Source organism: Triturus cristatus, chromosome 3_1 (genome assembly GCF_964204655.1).
Source record: "Triturus cristatus chromosome 3_1, aTriCri1.1, whole genome shotgun sequence".
Classification (NCBI taxonomy): domain Eukaryota; kingdom Metazoa; phylum Chordata; class Amphibia; order Caudata; family Salamandridae; genus Triturus; species Triturus cristatus.
In genome coordinates, this window is record NC_140583.1 from 813,792,319 (window position 1) to 813,805,131 (window position 12,813).

Genomic DNA, 12,813 nt, shown 5'->3' on the forward strand with positions numbered 1-12,813 from the left:
CGGAAGAGGCGGTATTCTTGGCAAGGGGTTGTCCGAACAAGCATGGTAAAGTCCGGAAGAGATGGGCGCGATATTGGGGCATTGTATTGTCTGTACGGGAGGATGCAGTGACGTTGGACCCAATAGAGAGGCTAATCAGAGCCCCGGTGGCTTCCCCCTCCGAGGCCCCGGGCCCTATGAACTGAGGGAGAGTAATCAGAGTATGGAGCCAACGCTGATAGGAAATGTTGCATATCTATGTTGGACTGTGGGTTGGTGTGCTGTGCGGGAGGGGAGGGGGGGGGGGGGAGGGTTTGGGGGTCTGATGTTCTGCAGACCAGGGGGGGGGTTGAACACGGATGCCAATTCTCATTGTTCTTCTATCCATATTGGTACCATGTATGGGGACGAGTTCCCCGGTGTCCTAAAAATGCCAATAAAGTTTGTTGTCAAAAAAAAAAAAAACCTATTAACCCGTTCGTTGCGTGCGTCGACCAACGCGAGCACTACCTCTATAGTGCTGCGCACGTCCGTTGGCCGCCTCGGCCCCGCCCGCGCACAGAAACGTCCACCCCGCGGCAGATTCTGCGCTGTGCTAAATGGGTTAACTACCGTAGAAGAAACCCCCCACCTATCCCACCCACTGACTCCGCTGAAATATACATCTCCACATAACTTCCAAAAATCACAGTACTCTTGTTAATCTCTATGGATATACCTCTCAAGTAACATACGAAAAATCAATGGTTACACATATTGTATCGCCGGACTAGCCAAGAATCAGGCACAATATTCTTAATGCGTACCATTACACTCGCTGAGCATGTCTGTACATCCATAGCAATAAACCCCTTCAACAGTACATTCCAGTCCAGGGATATCATATTTTTACACAGGCCTCTTTGCTCTTCTCTGAGAATTTCAGCACCCTCTGCTCTACCCCATCTAACCATTTCGGTATACTAGTCCAACAGCGACGGAGGTTTAGGAGACCTCCACCGCTTTGTGATATTGCGTTTCGCCAATATAAGAGCAAGATTCATGAATCTACGGACAGGGCTAGACTTCTTGCCTCTAGGGCCTAATCAAAGTATGCAGTACTCTGGGGAGTCATCATTCAATACAGGTGCAATTTCATGCAGGATTTTGTGCACCTTCGACCAATAATGAAGTGATCTCGGGCAGTTCCACAGCATATGTAACAATTTCGCATTTGGTGCATGACAACGGGGGCAACTGTCCGTCACTTCAGGGAAGAGTACGTGCAATAGGTCGCAGTTTGGCACCAGGCAACTAGAGTGTCAGGGAGCTGATTCGCGGTCTTAAGCTTTGTGGAGGACCAAAGTCAATTTTAAAAAGCACCTTTATATATGCGAGTCTGAGTCTGTATTCTCTCATACCCTTGATGGTTTGTAAGCACTAAAGAGGACCATTTACTCTCGCAATAGTCATGTGATAGTTGCGAACTCCAATACAAGTGCAAATAAATTTCTGAAGACCTTGAAAATAATTCCAATGACAAAATATTATATATACATACATATATATTTCTCCAAACTTAGCCCTGCAAGCAAGCAAGTATAGATAAAATATATATATATATATATATATCTACTGGCGGTCGCCAGTAGATAGTTATAGTTACAACCTAGTTTCCATAGGAAATCTCAAAATTCTATTTTGAATAACTTTGGCGCCGGTTGACGAATCCTCGCAAAATTTTCAAAACTAATGGGGCGCTCCGTTCAGCTCCTACCCTAAAAGTCTCGGGGTGATTCGTCAAGCTGGGGCCGAGGAAAAGGGGGGTCCCAAAACGCGTTTTTCCCATGCATTTTTCCATAGGACCTTTAGTCGCAGCTACAGCCCGATCGGCTGAACAGAATTACGTGAAATTTGGCAGAGAGGTAGCCATAAGGTCAAGGAAGTGCCTTTTGCAGGTCTGATGTAAATCTGTTCAGTATTTCCTGAGAAAATAGCATTTAAAAGCATATCAATATCTATACGCGCGCACCGTGTGCGCACCCTGCCGTGCGCGAGCGCAATTCTGATTGGTTGTTAGATGTCGGTAAACATTGAAATCGGTCGAAACCAGGAAGTGTCGGCCGCCATTTTGTCTCTCGCAGTATGAGGGGGTAAAAAAAAAGGTGGAGAACGTGAAAAGGGGGCAGAGTGGACAGTTCCTGACCCCCTAGCCTTGGTCAGGGGTTCACAGAAGGACCCCCAAGGGCGAAAAAAACATTTTTTTTTTTAAATCGCGAGGTGCGCGCGCGGTGTATGCACGGTGAACCGAGGTTGCTCGGTGCGCGAATGGTGAAAAACCCGGGGGAAAAAAAAAATAAATAAATACATAACTTAGCATTTAAAAAACCGTACAAATTCACTGAAAAAACCATAGGTTTCACACATGTTATAGTTACGAATTAGCATTTAAAAAACCTTGCAAATTCACTTAAAAAAACATAAGTTTCACACATGTTATAGTTAGCTGGACATTTCACTCGTAAAAAACCTATGAAATTCCCCCGTTATAGTTAGTGCAGGCAACTATAACTCACGCGACCGCAATCCTCTGCTGATGACGTCAGATATTACATCACTGATGACATATGTGTCTTTATGAAAAATAAATATTTGTAATATATGTATAGCTAAAGATTAATGGAAGAAGACATGGGTAAATAAGTGTCTAAATACAGTGATGTAATATCTGACGTCATCAGCAGAGGATTGCGGTCGCGTGAGTTATAGTTGCCTGCACCAACTATAACGGGGGAATTTCATTGGTTTTTTACGAGTGAAATGTCCAGCTAACTAGAACATGTGTGAAACCAATGGTTTTTTAAGTGAATTTGCAAGGTTTTTTAAATGCTAATTCGTAACTATAACGTGTGTGAAACCTATGGTTTTTTCAGTGAATATATATATAATCTCCAAAAGTGCCCTGAAATAAGGACGCACTCGGCCGCAGACCGATTTCTCCAAATCATTTATTCGAGTAAAACCCGCATTTACAGTCCAATTCTTTTCTTTTTCCTGGCGCGTTTTGGAGCGCCTGGCTCCTTACTTACAGGTACACTGACTTTCACAGATATGCTTGTTAGTACCATTCACTGCATGCTACCTACTTTTATGGACCTCCAGTGGACCTCTCAGGTGAGTTCAATTTATGGTGCATGCTGGTACTTGTAGTGTTGTCTTGAGCCCGTTATCACCCTCCAGTGGGTTCTGTGTAATTTCAATGTTTATTTTGTTTTTTAATTTGTGCACAGCCCTCCAGTGGGCCTCCCGATTGAAAATTCATGGTTGTAATGTAATTGTCTGTTACGCCGCCTCTAGGCTCAGCTCAGTTCTGAACCCCTTCAGCCCCATGTTCAATTTGCATGGTGGTGCGGTCCTTTATGGCCGGACTGCCGTAATTTATGTCTCCAAAGGTGCCCTGAAATGAGGACGCACTCGTCGCAGACTGATTTCTCCAAATCCTTTATTCGAGTAAAACCAGCATTTTCAGTCCAATTCTTTTCTGTTTCATGACGCGTTTTGTAGCGCCTGGCTCCTTAATCATAGGTGTACATTGACTTTCACAGATGTGCTCGTTAGTACCATTCACTGCATGCTACCTACTTTTATGGACCTCCAGTGGACCTCTCAGGTGAGAAACACAGAAATAAATCACTGCAGCTCTGCAGAACCCACCGAAGGGTAAGAATTATATGAAAAAACACTACAGATACCAGCATCCTTTGAAAAATTAAACCCACCTGTGTAGCCTACCAGAGGGCAATGGGACTTCCTTGCAGGAAAATAAAAGTGCTCTTTGAATTTCTGTGAAGTTGCAAGCAGCCTATGACTAAGGAGCAGAGGGGCTCCGAAATGCCTTAGGCAGGAACAATCAGGAATTAACATGCCAGTTACCCAAAAATAAAGATTTCAGTTGAAAAGTCTGCAGTGGAGTGCATCTTCAAATGAGGACAAACATGGAAGTGTATATCTATGTATGTGTAAATGTATGTGTGTGGAATGAGAAACAGTTCTTACAGAATAAGACACCTACCAACCCGACCTTCTACCCAAGGTCCACAAAAACAGCACCAATCCCCCAGGGCGCCATATTGTGTCTTCCAAAAATAGTTTGTTGGAAAACACATCTATGTAGACCATTTTCTCTTTCTGTATGTCAAAGACCTTAATTCTTACGTGAGGGATACTAAGGACTTTCTACAAAAGATCCAAAATTTACACTGGGGAGAGAAACACGGTCTTGACGTAGAGCGCTTGTACAACAGTATCCGCCATGTGGATGGTCTTAAAGCCTGTCAAGATTTTCTCAAAACTAGAAACATACACCTACTCGGCCACACACGCATGCTCCTACAGATGACTGAGTTCTGCCTTACTGAAAATGATTTTATGTTTAACGGACAGTGCTTTAAACAAATACAAGGGACTTCCATGGGCACTTGCTTCGCTCCCAGCTATGCCAACCTGACGGTAGGCTGGTGAGAGAAGCAGGAACCATTGACTAGGAATGTTAATATCTGGCTTCATTACATAGATGAAATTTAATTGTATGGGAGGGAGAGGAATGATCTCATGAGTTTTCGGATGAAATTGAACAGTAACAGTATGAATTTGCATTTCACCATGCAACACAGTCAACAGACCATTGACTTCCTCGATTTAAGGTTGACAGTAGAGGGAGGGAATCTTTCCACTGATCTCCATAGAAAAGAGACCGTAGGGAACGCCATGCTGCAAGTTGTCACCCACCTAACTTCAGATGGAATATCCCCTATGGGGAACTACTCAGAGCGAAACACAATTTAGCTCTGAGGAATCTTACACAAGAACAAAGACAGACATGATAGAATTCCCTCTCTCTTTGAATCTTCCTATCAAAATGCTGCATAAGGGGCTAACTAAAGCAGATAATGTGAAAAGAACTGATGCTCGATACCAAGCACAGACTAAGAAAGTAGGAACAGATCCCAATACTGCACCAATAAGATTCATTACTACATTTAACACACATGCTGCCAATCAAACAGATATTGAAGAATAGGTGGGATATTCTCACAGAGGATACACTTCTTAAATCAAAATTAGGCATCACACCATCACTGTCCTGTAGGAAGAAGTTATCCATCAAAGATCTTAGTTAACAGCCATCTTAAACCACGAAGAACTAATCGGCTGGATGAGAGTAGAAGATTTTTTAGATGCAGTAAGTGTAAAGCATGCTGCCACAGTGATGATATCAAGGAAGTGAAACTAGACAAAACAGGTAAAATCTGGAAGATTCCAAGAAACATCAATTGAAATACAGACTGTGCAGTGTATGCGATCACATGCCCATGCCACAAATGGTACATAGGATCAATCATTTTCCCCGTTCAGAAACGCATTTTTGAGCATTGGAGGGCAATAACCAATCAGGATCTCAGTTACAGCACAGCAGGACATTTCCGGGAAGTCCAGAACAGTGATTGGACACTGGGAAAATTCTTTGCTCTTGATACAGTACCACAACATCCATGGGGTGGAAATAGAGTACAAACATTATGAAGACTAGAATCACACTTCTTTCTGCAAGCAGGCAGCATATTTACAATAGAGATGAATAATGATGAGGAGTAGCACTCACACTTGTGAATATTTGACGATTTTTAGCCGGGCCCGGTTGAACATGAATTCAGGAATCTTTGAATACATTTTATATATTAACAGTTTCCTCTTCTAATTTGTTTTAGACTGTGTTATTAATGATTGTGTATACCCCATCCTCTCCCCTACTTTGATACGATGTCCAAAGTAGATAATTGATGGATCATAAAATTAAAGAAGATGGGTTGTGGCATTAAGATGTACTATATGTTGGAAGACAATGATTTCACTTTCAGCACTACTATTTGTCTTGCGGGTGACCGAATATATGTATGCCAATTCTATCTGATATGAACTCGAACGTTCTGTTTGGTCTTTATGTTTTTTTATATAGCCACACAGATTGTAGGGAACATAACCGGAGTGAAGGATAGCCACGGATATCAATAAGAGCACAAACAACGGGAATCCATTGTCTTAGTCGAGCCACTGCTCTATGAGTAAACCACTAACACAATAATGATATAGTTCATGGACAATGGGTACTACACCCAGATCCGTGTCACTCTCTCACACAACCATGAAGCGTTATATAACTCTCATAAAGATACATGGCGCACTAAACATAATGGTGATCACAACTAGAGGACTAGCAATGTATATGTACTATACCTTCACTGTGCAATGGTTTCCCTTAACAGTCACCACGACAGACACATATTTGTACATCTAAACAAACACTACTATAGTCTTTCTGAACGTCAAATGCCACCGTCCACGACACTAGACACACTCTACAAACCTGTATTTTATTATAATTTAATCTGCTCACACTGTATCAATTGAAGGATTTGATGAACCACATTTGACTATTTTACAATGAATGAATTGTGCATCACTGTTGTGTTTATTTTAACAAACTGTATATTTCCAAAAACTGCTGTAAAACAGTCTTTTTTCACTGTTAACTGTGCACCCTGTGACGTGCAGATTCAGACCTCCATATTACTTCCTGGATTAAGGAACAGGTCATGTGACCAAGACCCCGAGAGAGGTCGAAATACACTTACTCGACTAAACTGGAGTGGCTCGTCTTTCCCCGCCGAAATGTGACTGTGGGGAAAATATAAATATATATAAAGCCTCTCGTTCCAGCATTGGGCCTCAGTTTGATGTTATCCTTGGTGGTGTTTTGACGGGCTGACTCCGAGCCCGTTGTTCTGAGGCCGCCCTGAAGGGTCAGAGGCTCCGGTATCGGAGAATGTGGTGTCTGTATTCAAAACGTACGTGCCCCAGCCTACAAAGGAAAGCTAAAAAGCTAAAAGAGTGCACGTAATGGTAGGGATTTGTGATGGTTTATATCCCTCTACAATCTTGCTGGCAAGTGGGGTTTGCTTCAGGCACATTGATTGCAACACTTAAGGATTACCAACTCACCTGACTTGTGTTTATTTACAAACCCACACCAACAACAGTGCGATTGTGATACAAGAGTATTGAATTCACAGGAGAAAGAATATGAAGACTTCCAAATTGTTACCTGTAAGAATTATCGCAATGCACTGTGGGACTTGTACTACGCACTTTGCTAATTATATGTTTTACTTCCATCTGTGAGCAAGGCTTGAACGCCGAAACGCCTGAATATGGAAGCATGCTGTGCTGCGAAACGCCTGAATAAAAGCCTCTCGTTCCAGCATTGGGCCTCAGTTTGATGTTATCCTTGGTGGTGTTTTGACGGGCTGACTCCGAAACCGTTGTGACGAGGAGACACACACAGACACAGACACACACACAGACACACACACAGACACAGACACACACAGACACACACAGACACACACAGACACACACAGACACACACAGACACACACAGAGACACACACACACACACACACACACAGAGACACACACACACACACACACACACAGAGACACACACACACACACACACACACACACACACACACACACACACGTTATAGTTGGGGATTAGCATTAAAAAAAACTTAGAAATTCACTGAAAAAACCATAGGTTTCAGGGGCGTTATAGTTAGCTGGACTTTTCACTCGTGCAAAACCATTGTAATACCCCCGTTATAGTTAGTTCAGCTAACTATAACTCGTGCGCCCGCAGGTTTTTTAAATGCTAATTCCTAACTATAACGTGTCTGAAACCTATGGTTTTTTCAGTGAATTTCAAAGGTTTTTTAAATGCTAATTTCTAACTATGCCTACAGAGATAGGACATGTGAAGAAAGAAGAAAAAACGCACAGAAAGAAAAAAAAATGCAGAAAGAAGCAACAGAAGTCCTCAAAGACAAAGAAAAGTGAAGGAAGAAGGATAACTTGCAGAAAGAACAAACAGAAGAGCGGAAAGAAGCCTTGTTGCAAAATCATCCTGTACCCTCAACTTTTTCAGACGGATACTGGTGGTAACTGAGTCTGACTAACCAGTCCTAGAGCCAGTGCTATGTTAAAAGACACTTAGAATACAGTGAAAACACCTACATACACTAGGGAACACTATGCGTTGGGGTCCCCCTGTGATTAGCATAACCTCCTCTGTAAGCCCCTAGTATATAATAGGGCAGGGGAATTAAAACTACCTCTTAAAACGCGCCACAGGGCGCGATTGCACACGTTAACTCAGGCCCCATCCCCTCCCTTAACCATTATGTAAACACGCCCTGTGGCCATTTTTAGTTGGGAGATTAAGTTCATTTGAATCCTGAGGGTCCCTAGGGTCCAACTAGCCCACTAGGTACCTTCAGTAAGGGCCATTGCAGAGAGGTGTAAAAAGGGGCACGGCCTGCACCACCTCTCTGCAACGCAGCGCAGTGGCGCTTACTGGAAGCACCTGGTGGGCTAGTTGGTTCCCAGGGTCCCTCAGGATTGAAAGGGAATTATTTCCCCAACTTAAAACGCGCCACAGGGCGTGTTTGCACACGTCACCTCAGGCCCCGTCCCCTCCCTTCACCACTGTGTAAACGCCCCCTGTGGCCGTTCTAAGTTGAGTTAAGTCCCCTTGAATCCCAAGGGTCCCTAGGGTCAAACTAGCCCACTAAGTACCTCCAGTAAGCACCACAGAACTGCGTTGCAGAGAGGTGTAAAAAGGGGCGTGGCCTCAGAACACCTGTCTGCAACGCAGCTTCCTGGCGCATACTGGAGATATCTGCTGGGCTAGTTGGCCCTCGGGGACCCTCAGAATTGAAGGGAATTTAACTCCTCAGCTTACAACTGGCCAGGGGGCGCGTTTGCAGAGTGCTGCAAGAAGGGGGCGTGGCCTCCGGCGCGATGCTGATCTTTTATTTTTTTAAGAAGGGTGCTGTGTGGCCCCCCTTTTTCTAATTTATTGGCCCTGGGGACCCCATCCCCCAGGGCCTGCCCCCTAACTTTTTTTTTGAAAAACAAAAAATTGGAAGGGGGCCGCATGGTCCCCCGGCCAAGGCCTTAATCGGCCTCTGGGACCCCAACCCTCGGGGTATGGCTTTTTAAAAAAAATTCTTTAGGAGGGGCGCTGCGTTGCCCCTCTCCTCAGGCCACTTATGACCCCGGGGACCCCATCCCCTGGGGCCGGCCTTTTTTTAAATTATTTTAAAAAAATATATATTTATAGAAACACCTAGGACATGCTGGACAAACCGTATGTACCTATCACCTGACGATTTGTGTGATATTCATTAAAAGGAGACTATGCATAGAATAACTCCACGTGGAATGTATTTACACCGCTAGTGAAGCTCTGACGTGTCTGACGCTCTACCGTGCCTAATCCCGGAGCCCCCGCCGGTGGGTACTCTCCAAATAGACACCCTTGTCATTTATTTATACAAACATGGGTAGCTATTGACGGGCACATTTAATACACGCGCACACCAAGCCATTCAAAGGGGATTCGACAAAAATTCGACCAAACTATGCAAGAAACCCCCCTCACGGTTAATAAAACACACCCACCGCCGGATGTGTAATACTTTTTATTTTACTCTCTGGAAAGGAGACGAACCTGACTTAAGAGTCACAGCGTGCTCCTGGCTGAGCCCAATGCTGTGTTACACCCACCAGTGCCCGCCGAGTGCCACACACCTCTGTGTTGTATTCCACCAGCTAGTGCGTATGCTATGACACTCTCTAGCCCATGTGCACTGTAACACCACCCCGTGAATATGTCATGCCACACTTGCCTTCGCACGGGTTATATTGCTCCATCTAACGTGCCTTCCTCGATACCTATGTTATAACGCACAGCGCTATGCCATACATATTACAATCTGGGATCCATATCTTTGTCACAGTGCATATGCAACGTTACACTCCCCAGCACATATTTTATGTTACAACTCTAGAGACTAGTTAGGTTACACAACACTGTCCTGTGCATATTACACTCCAAGGCGCATATCGCATAGCACGCGCTAGTGCCTGTGCTATCTCACGCTCTTCAATAAATCTGTCACTGTGCACAATGTATTGCATATTATATTTCACGCCCGGTTCATCTTATATCACACTTTTTGGTGCATAGTTTATACCATACACTATATCTAGTTTTCATTTTCAATCGTGCTCTCAGGACTATGTTCAATATAACACTGCGTTCACCTACCCTTTTCACGGGCATTACATTTTGCGATGGGGGGTGGAGGGTCAGGGGGTGTTGCTGCCAAGTGAGCCCGGAGTCACAGTCACAAACGTCCTCTTCTTCCTGAATAAAAGTGAGATTATGCTGCATACTTGTTCATATTTTAAGTAGTTCGCACAGACACACATTTTAAAAACAATAAAGTTCCTAATAACTACCTTCTCTGAACAGTTAGCTTGCTGCCCTTTCCACCTTCTCCCTATCCTCTGTTGTCTGAATCCATGGACTAGCCTCCTCCCTCCTGCCATGCATGGTCTGATGTGCTGCCACTGCCCTCCATTTAGCATGATGTACCAGTCCACTCCTCCTGACCTCCATTGCCCAATTCTATGCCGCATCATTGTCCTTCTGCTTAGCCTCTGTGCTTAGCTTGCTGACCCTATTCTCCTTCCCCCTGCCCTCCGATGTCTTTGTGCATGCCCCTGCTCCATCCTTTTTGCCCACCATGTTCCATGGACCTGCCACTCCTATCTACTCTGAGTGTTCTGTTGAGCTGCCACTCCCCTCCCACCTGCCTAGCATTGTCAGATGACTGTAACCTGTCCCTGCCACCTCCACCCTGCCTGTCCACATGCCATGCCCCTATCCCCTTCCTCCTGTCCTCCATAGTCCATTTTACCGCCACACCCTTCTACCCTCCCTGGTCTGTTGTGCTGCAACTGCTCCTCCTGCCTGCCCCACGCGGTCTGTTGTAAGGCCCCTTCCCCTGAACTCTCTTGTCTGTGCCCAGGTCCTGACCCTCCCTTCTATCCTCCATGGTCCTTTGTGCATGCCCCTGTGCCCTCCTTCTTGCCCATCATAGCCATTGTGCTGCAACTAACCCTTCCGCTTGCCATGAATGGTCTTCTGTGCTGCCACGGCCCCTCCCACCTTCCCTGTGTGGTCAGCTAGCTGCCCCTGACCCCCTCCCACCTTCTCTCCATGGTCTGTGTGTATGCCACCATAGTCTCATTGTTGCTCTCCATGGTGTGTCTTGTTTCTAGTGCCCATCCTGCCTGACCTCCATGGTCATTTTGCTGCTCCTGCCCTGCCCCCTTGCCCCTAGCTCTCTGTTTCCATGTGCAGACCCCTATTCCCTCCCTCCTGGCCTGTCTGTTCTATTGTAATGCCCCCGATCCGTCCCTCCTGCCCTTTATGGTCTGTTATGCTGCAACTTTCTCTCCTGTCCATTATGATCAGCTAGCTACCATTGCCTCTTTCCCCTCTGTTCTCTGTTGTCCATGTGCATGGTCCGGTCCCCTCCCTATTGCTTTCTATGGATTGTTGTGCTGCACTCCCGTCCCGCATGTCCTGTGTGGTGTATTGTGCTGCTGCAAACCCTGATGCCTGCCCTGTAGGGTCAGTTTGGTGCACCTCTCCATGTCCCTCCTGTTCTCTGTTATCCATGTCCCTACCCCAATTCCTCCTGCCTTCCATGATCCAATGTACCATACGTGCGAACATTTTGAACTTGGTAAGAGGGAGATTTTTTTTTTTTAAAACTGGGGTATTGATTTTCCCCTTTGAGTTACATTGAAAAAGAGGAGATTGTAGACAGGAGACAGATCAAATAAAGCCCATTTGAGCTTAAAAACATTGGACGTTTACTAGCTGAATCGGGTCTGTTGTACTGCCACTGCCTCTTCTTTCTGCCCACAATGGTCTATTATATTGCCACAGCCTCTCTTGCCAGTCCTGTATTGTTGGTTTGTTGCCCCTGCTCCCCTTTCCACTGCCCTCCATAGTCTGTTGTGCTGCCACTGTCCTTCCTGCCTGCCCAGTGTGGTCAAATTGTTGCCTCGGCACCCTCCTACCTGTGTTCAATTTTCAGAGTCCGTGCCCCTGGCCTCTGCCTCTCAACAGTATCCTAATGAACAACTAGATTGCTAACATTCTATATTTATTACAAAAGTGTGGAACGCCTGATGTCATCTTGATGTAATTAAACTGTAATACCTAGAGCATTTCCTTTAGAAATTACATATATGAGAGGGTCTTATTTGCATCAAAATTATGGTTAGTGCTCTAAAAAACTAAAATAAGGACATATTTTTTGAGTTTTCAAATAGCGACAAAGCACTTTTAAATTACTTGTTATCTTTATGTTTTTTTATCCAGTTGACCACTTGATTAAATGTTGCACTTAGGGGAGAGGATGTGGTGTTACTTCCAGAGCTGCAGACTTTGCAACTGGGGAACAAGGTTGGAGTTTCTGCTTCAGCTCAACATTCTGTGATTCTGGTCAAATCACTTAATCTCCCCAGTTCTACAACCAAAATGAATTTGATCTTGTGTGATGTAACCAATGCTCATGTAAAGCACTCCAATACCTGGCAAGTCTGCACTATATAAAACTGCAAAAACACAAATAAGTGTTTTGCACACTTCTGTCACTGGGCTACATCTGGGTGATATTTGTGCTGCATGTGGGCTCTTTTGTCTCTGGTGGCCATCTTGGGAGATTTATTTGTTATGAAGTTTCCTAATTTCCTCATTTACTGCAGTCTCCTCAGTAGGAAATACTTTCAGTTTTTTACTTTGGTTCCATCAAGAAGGCATTCAGATGTATCACACATTTGCCATGAATTCTGAATGTTAGCACTCTAGTT

The 12,813-nt window shown here is 44.7% G+C and overlaps 1 protein-coding gene across 6 annotated transcripts in view; it reads right to left on the reverse strand.

Moving 5' to 3' along the window:
- The window catches only part of DIP2A (DIP2 acetate--CoA ligase A), an 879,263-nt gene that overhangs the window by 748,058 nt on the left and 118,392 nt on the right, over positions 1 to 12,813 (reverse strand). The window lies entirely within an intron of this gene.